Source organism: Clupea harengus, unplaced genomic scaffold (genome assembly GCF_900700415.2).
Source record: "Clupea harengus unplaced genomic scaffold, Ch_v2.0.2, whole genome shotgun sequence".
In the NCBI taxonomy this organism is placed as follows: domain Eukaryota; kingdom Metazoa; phylum Chordata; class Actinopteri; order Clupeiformes; family Clupeidae; genus Clupea; species Clupea harengus.
In genome coordinates, this window is record NW_024879740.1 from 29,212 (window position 1) to 37,186 (window position 7,975).

The window sequence follows — 7,975 nt, forward strand, 5'->3', positions numbered from 1 at the left end:
GATTTGATCATCAACCTCTTGTCAGAATCACCGACTACAACTTTTAATGCTTTACATTAGCAAAAATAAATATGTGTACTAATTTGTATTGCAAAAAGGCAAATCTATGGTAACCGTCTCTTTCTCTTTACCCGCAACCTCTTCCCCAGGTTTCTTTCCTATTGTATGAACATAAAGATTAAAGGTGCAGTACAAGAACAAGTCAGCAAGCATCTCTGAGAGAATTGTGAGTAAATAAACTATTTCTATGTTAGTCACAATAGATGTACAGGCAAGGTTTAGTTGGAGTACTGCCAAAGAGAAAGCCTTTTTTATTCATGTAAATTGTATTTGTTATGTGTTACATCCTTGAAGGAAGGTACATTATCTCCATCACCGTTCAGTTCACACATCCACCCCACCCCCTACTACACTCCTTTGTGTAGTCTCAGCAGGTTGAGTTATGGCCATGCCCACCTGAGGACCATCAGATGTGTAAACGGTGCTCAGAGACCTGCCCATAACCCTTTGTCATGCTAGTTTGAATTCAAAGCTCCTACAGCTGATTGGCTAGGTTTGAATCAGGGTAATAGGTCAGACAGAAGAAGCATATATTAACACCACAGACAGATTAATGAATCACAAAGGCTGACTGGGATGCTCTGGACTATACAGTATTTGTAATTCAGCAGCATACAACTATATTGTAGTTCTTTCTTTGCAGATTTTCACCATATCGTTGCATTGAAGGATAGTTTGACGAGTTTCTGTTTCCAAACAGAACTAAAGTCAGAAATGTCTGGATTTACCGAACCATCACAACCGCTCATGTCAGTGAAGAAGGAGATAAAAGAAGAAGAATTTGATGATTTCCTACAAGAGTATTTGTCTGCAATTCAGACAGTGGAAGAAAAGCCTGGAATGGAATGTGAAATCAAGACTGAAATGTACACGTCACCAACCATGAAAGAAGAAAAGAATTCACCAATGGAAATTACAGATGAAGAAGAATTTGATTTAAGTGAATATGGTCACTATGCCTCTTCTCCTACAGGTAAGTTGCTTTTCATCGTTATGTGTTATGTATAGTTACACTACTTAATTTTAGAGAAACTTGGCTAACTTGTGCTTCACAATGAATGTGAGACCTATTCAGAGAACAGAGATACTGTGGGAATACCTTACTTATGGGATAATATCTGCAGTCTGTTACATTCAAAAGAGAGAAAGTGTCTGACAAAACAAAAATAAAAATATGTATCGTATGTATTGTATTGTAGAATCATCCCAGATAGAGAAGAGAGAAAATGTTGCTGAACTTTTTTTTATAATCTTACAGGAGACATTCAAAGGATCCAATCTAATATGAAAGGGAACACTGAGGAAAAAAGAAACAAAGACAGATGTCACAATCAGTCAAATCAATCACACCTAACCGTACATATGATGAAACATACTGGAGAAAAGCCAGTTCAGTGTTCTCAATGTGGAGGACCATTAATTATATATCCAGCCTCAAGGAACCCCAGAGGATCCATACTGGGGAAAGGCCTTATCAGTGTTCTCAGTGTGAAAAGACCTTTAGCCACATGTCTCAACTTAGGACCATCAGAGGATCCATACTGGAGAAAAGCCCTATCAGTGTTCTCAGTGTGGAAAAACCTTTAGACAAATGTCTAATCTCAAGAGACACCAGGGGATCCATATTGGGGCAAAGCCACATCAGTGTTCTCAGTGTGGAAAGGCTTTTAATCAAATGAGTAATCTAAAAATCACCAGAAGATCCATACTGGAGAAAAGCCACATCAGTGTTCTCTGTGTGGAAAAACCTTCAACCTTATGTGTAATCTTAAAAACACCAGAAGATCCATACTGGAGAAAAGCCACATCAGTGTTCTCTATGTGGAAAACCTTTAGCCTTATGGTAATCTTAAAACACACCAGAAGATCCATACTGGAGAAAAGCCACATCAGTGTTCTCAGTGTGGAAACCTTTAGCCAAATGTCTGATCTTAAAACACACCAGAAGATCCATACTGGAGAAAAGCCACATCAGTGTTCTCAGTGTGGAAAAACCTTTCACATATCTCATCTCAAGAAACACGAGAAGATCCATACTGGAGAAAAGCCACATCAGTGTTCTCAGTGTGGAAAGGCTTTTAATCAAATGAGTAATCTTAAAAACACCAGAAGATCCATACTGGAGAAAAGCCACATCAGTGTTCTCTGTGTGGAAAAACCTTCAGCCATATGTGTAATCTTAAAACACACCAGAAGAGCCATACTGGAGAAAAGCCACATCAGTGTTCTCTGTGTGGAAAAACCTTTAGCCTTATGGTAATCTTAAAACACACCAGAAGATCCATACTGGAGAAAAGCCACATCAGTGTTCTCAGTGTGGTAAAAACTTTAGCCGAATGTCTGATCTTAAAACACACCAGAAGATCCATACTGGAGAAAAGCCACATCAGTGTTCTCAGTGTGGAAAGGCCTTTAACCAAATGTCTAATCTCAAGAGTCACCAGAGGATCCATTGAAATGATGTGCTGCCCTGCTAATACCTGATTGAGTATCACTTACTGAAATATTTTAGATTAGATGAGTTTTAAAACAACATGTGATGTACATGATAAAAGTTTATTCCTTCACATATGAAACATTAGTTAGGGTAGGATTGAAACATGAATTCAATAAAAAAAAGTTAAAAGTGAGTGTTTTTTTCAAGTATGTGTATGTGGGGGTGCGGTGTGAGGACGTAAAATATATAATCGACAAGCAGCAGTAGTGTTTGTGCAAGCTTTCTAGATATATGGCCTAAACAGCGCCTCATATGAAGATTATCTACACCTCAAAGATGAGTGTTGAGGGTCAGAGATGGGGGAAGAAAGAAAGAGGACGGGGGAGGGAACAATAGCATTGTCATTAAAAAGGGTAGACACAGACAAACATGGCTACCTCAAAAATACAGACTCTGCCCTCACTGTAGTAACAGGGTATGAGTTACTTTTCTGACAGAATGTAATAAGTATAACAACATAAGGGAAACCTACTTCTCAAGAATAAAAGGCATTGCTCTGGGTTTACAAAAATAAAAAGAGAAGAAAAATGATCATTCCTCCTGGGTGAAACAATGCAAAAATCTTTATGCTTTAAGCGTAGAACAAATCTCAAGACACATCAGGAAATATACAGTAGACAAACCATGCTGGTTTTTTTCTGACCATACACACAAATATCAGATCTTTGGTTCATTAATGTAGATGCTTTTGTTAGCCACAGAAGCAGAACATTTTAAGGTTGATGTTCAACACCAGTTTACCCTTAGGGTAAAAGTAGGTTTTTGTAAGGGTATGTTTACATTTGAATTAAATAAAAAAATATTGTACTACATTCCCTCATGTTATTATTGGTGAGGTCTTCTAGAACAGTAGTTCCCAACTTTTTACAGTACCGTACCCCTTCAGACATTTAATATCCAGCTGCTTACCCCCCCCCCCCCCCCCCCCGTTGAAAAAAATAAACTTTTCCTTTTCACCCTTTTACTTTAATTCCGTTTTAATCCGTTTCGGCTTATTTTGTTCACCCAGAGGTAGATTGATGGCCTAAAATGAGTGAATAATATGTGCCACAAGTGACCCAAACCTTCTAAGGTTGTTGTTGGCCAGCCATCAACAGAACAGAAGACTAAAAAAAACATTATTTGCAGGCGATTGGGAAGATGAACTAATTCATTTGACAGGCTACGGAGGTCTGTGTTGAATAGGGGGGCGTGGCCGGAGCGGAGTTCAGCACAGACGTGACATTTTCTCAGTGGTTTTGTTTTCGAATTAAATGCTTGTTTCATCGTTGCGATCGTTTGTTGTGTTTATAAAGAAATAAATACAGCCTTGCAGGACAAAATACAGGGGAATTTGGGCGATTTTGATGCACAAAATGATGTTTCCGTCTGAAAGTTGCAATTCTGTTTCAAACGGTACATTCTGTGAATTCCTTCCGTTTTCTGTTATCGCGGAAATTTTCTCCCCGCGTACCCCCTGAACCACTTTGCGTACCCCTGGGGGTACACGTACCCCAGTTTGGGAACCGATGTTCTAGAACATAATCATATATGCCACTTTTGCATCTGTGTTTTTAGTGATATATACAAATATATAAAAGCATTTAGGCATGTCAAACTTCCTAAAAGAGTCTAACAGGCCTTGGTCTCCCAAGTGTTAAAGGGAAAGGTTTGTATTCTAACCTTTTGTGATAACATTGTGGCTACTCCTCATAGGGATTGTAGTTCTTAATCTTGCTGCCATGTTATGTGTGGGTTTGTAGCTGGCAGGAAAATAACTACTAAAGCTAGTTACCAAAATTAATTTCTGTATCTTTCCTGGGTCTTCGTTATTAAAAATATATTTTTGTTTTGAGAGAATTGTCATGTTCCTTCTTCTAGTTTAGCCTCCTAAAAAGAAACAATTTCATACGTGTTATTGTTGTCACGATTTGGAACCTCTGTGTCACAAGTTGGGACCTCCGGGCCTCTGGAGGCCGCCAACTAGAGAGGCTGTGGTGTGGTTGTGTGTGTACATGTGCTTCCAGTGTTTGTTATGTTTGTACATGTGCTTTTTGTTGACTTCTGTGTCGGTTTTCCTTTCATTGTTGCCAACTGTCTGTTTGTTAGTTAATTGGTCACATGACCATTAAGTGTTGTATTTATACCTGGTGGTTTTTTGTGTTCTTTTCGGTGACTTACTCGTTTTGTGTTCTGGTCAGTACTGGGTTCTAGCTTTCATGTTTCGTGTTTCAAGTCTCAGGTCTCTCAAGGCTCTTAGGTTAATCACGTTTGCTAGTTCCAGTTTCACAGTCTAGTCACAGTCTTTGTAAATCTTTTATTTTTCCTAGTCTTGTTAAAATCAACTTCTCTGTTTTTGATTATCTGTTTTTGACTGTCTTCTGAGCGTTTGGATTATTCCTTTTTGTGTTTTCCCTGTTTTGGAGAAGTAATTAAAGACAACAATTCCTGCAAGCATCTTGCATTTGGGTCCTACTTCCTTCATTAGCTCAGTGAGCTTCTCTCTGGACCAGAGAACCAGCGGCCAGAGTTCGTTTCCCGAGCCCGGCCCTGACAATTGTCAGTAATTTGATGCTAAAAATAAATGATAGGCTAATGATAATTAATAAATAATGGAAACCTTCTGTGTGCCTGTGTAGCTTCACTGCTTGGCCCCCACACACACACATTTGACTCCGCAGCTAATTAGTGTATATTAACACACCCGTGCACCTGCCAGCTGTTATAATGGGGCACTAAGACAGAGATGGCCAGGACTCCCCATAGCTAGGTTAACTGGCATGAGACCTTGCATGTTTTACACATCTTGCGGAGATTCGCACTCCGTACCAACCTGTTCAATAGAGTATGGTGGGAATACACAACACCCTGTTACTTAATTGTTATGGAAAACTGAGTGGGAATAAAAATGTCTTATCTATCCCGTGTTGTTTTTATCTGATACATTCATGGGTTTTCTACATGAAACAGGTTTTAATGTTTAGCTTGTGCCAATTCAAGCATTTCGTAAGTAAACAATGAACTTTATGTGAACTACAACTGTGGTAGAGAGATGATGCACTGTTTAATTATTCGGTTTCATTGAATCTACAAAACAGGCAGTATCTCATAAAAGTGAGCAGGTGAAGAGATTTGTTGCCATACTTTCAATGTAGGCTCCATAAAATAAGATACAGATAAGATAAGATAAACCTTTATTAATCCCTGTAGGGAAATGCAGGTGTAATAGCAGCAAGGAGAGTTACAGGTAAGAGTGGGTTACAATGTAATAGGAATACAAAATATAAATAAAAATAAATATAAATAAGATAAGTAAAACACTGGCCCTACATATCTGCGCTGGTTCTCTGAGTGATTGCATTTACATTTACATTTACATTTACATTTACATTTAGCAGACGCTTTTGTCCAAAGCGACGTACAAGGGAGAGAACAAGCTACGAGCAATAGAACCTGGTGTTACAATAAATACTACTTTACATAAGAAATATAAAAAACGAAATGGAAAAGAAAAAGAAGTGCAGGAATGTAACTGCTGTAATTGCAAGTTAACACTAGTCGAAGTGCCAGTTAGGACGGGAGGTGCTCTCTGAAGAGTTGGGTCTTCAAAAGCTTCTTAAAGGTAGAGAGGGATGCCCCTACTCTGGTAGTGCTAGGCAGTTCATTCCACCAACGTGGAACTACAAATGAGAATAGTCTAGACTGCCGTACTTGCACAGACGGCAGTACCAAACGACGCTCACTAGAAGAGCGCAGCATCCTAGGTGTAACATTTGCCCTTACAAGAGCATTTAGGTAGGTGGGAGCAGAGCCAGTAATAACTCTGTAGGCAAGCATAAGTGACTTGAACTTAATGCGAGGAGCTACAGGCAGCCAGTGGAGCTCAATGAGTAGCAGGGTGACGTGTGCCCTTTTCAGTTGGTTGAACACCAAACGCGCTGCCGCGTTCTGGATCATTTGTAGTGGTTTCACCACGCAAGCCGCCAGACCCGTTAGGAGGGCGTTGCAGTAATCAAGGCGGGAACTCACCAAGGTTTGCACCAGCAGCTGGGTGGTGTACTGGGTTAGGTACGGCCTGATTTTGCGGACGTTGAATAGCGCAAAGCGGCAGGACCTGGAGACAGAGGCGATGTGGTCCGTGAAAGTCAGTTGGTCATCAATAATGACCCTGAGGTTTCTTGGGTTGGTTGGACAGCCTATCCGTAAATAAATATAACTATGTACATATGTACAGTCCAGGTGTAGAAGTCGTGCTGGGGCTGTGATCTGGGGGAGGTGTGTGTGGGGTGGCATGCTGCTGCCTCCTGGGGTGGGGGGGGGGGGTGGGGGGAGACATGGTGTAAGTGGGGGCACTGGTGGTGATGAGTGGGTTCGGGGGCTGGGGGAGGCGGGAGGCGAGGTGTGAATGGGGGCACTGGTGGAGGTGATGAGAGGGGACCCAGTCTGCCTTGCTGAGCTCAAGGGGGTTGGGAGGTCAAACCTGTTGAAAAACTGGTTCAGCTCGTTAGCACTTTCCAGGGTCCCCTCAAGGGCAGTGCTTGACTATGTGTAGCCAGTTATCTTTCTACACTTCCCTGGAGCTGTTGGCCTGTAGCCAAATAGACAGTATCTCTTAAAAGTGAACAGGTGAAGAGATTTGTTGCCATACTAGATTCTAGAGTAATGGTAGAGAAGAGAAGCAGAGTAGAGGATCAGTGGAGTGAATAATGTCTCAGGTCTGTGTCCCTCCATTTCAACACATCTTGCATGACACATCAACACAGCTGAACAAATGCCCAAACTGGAGTTGCTGGGTCTCAGCGGTTTGTAAAACTGTTGAGATTGAAGTGCTGTCTGTTTGACTTTTCACTCGTATGAAGGCACATGTTTTTCCTTTAACACACTAGACTGATTTAAAACTTAAAATTGTAAGGACCTTCATCAGTATTTGTCCATGTGGGACTGGAGATTACTGGTGGGTGTCAGTAGACAACGTCATGTTCCACAATGTATTGTTGTGACATCTATGAGACCTAGACATGGTGTTATATTCTAAGTGTAAGTACTTGTACATTGTTTCCATTATTGAGTTAAGAATTCTCTTTGAAGATGCGATTGAGAAAGTATTTGAAAGCAAGAAGCTAAGGTATGCGGAAGTGGTAGCGAAACCAAGACAACGAGGTTGGGCATCACACACAAGACCAGTGGAGATGGGTGTTAGAGGATTTGTAGCTAAATCAACCAAATCACTTCTGTTGGATTTAAGTTTTCGAGGAAGGTCACTCAAAGGAGCTTTAAAGGAGTTGCCTAAGGCTCCTGAAAAAGCGAGCCAGATGGTTGTGACTGAGACGCGCACAGACTACTTGGGGTCATGAATTAAACTGAACTAAAACTGAGATACGTGAAATCTTATCAAGGTCCATTTTGAGGTGTATCTGTTTGTTGTCTCTGTTAGCGGCA

At 40.8% G+C, this 7,975-nt stretch overlaps 1 pseudogene; it reads left to right on the forward strand.

Annotated features, from left to right (window-relative positions):
* The first annotated feature begins 879 nt into the window (after positions 1-879).
* On the forward strand, positions 880-2,645 carry LOC122130184 (annotated as a pseudogene).
* The last annotated feature ends 5,330 nt before the right edge of the window (positions 2,646-7,975 follow it).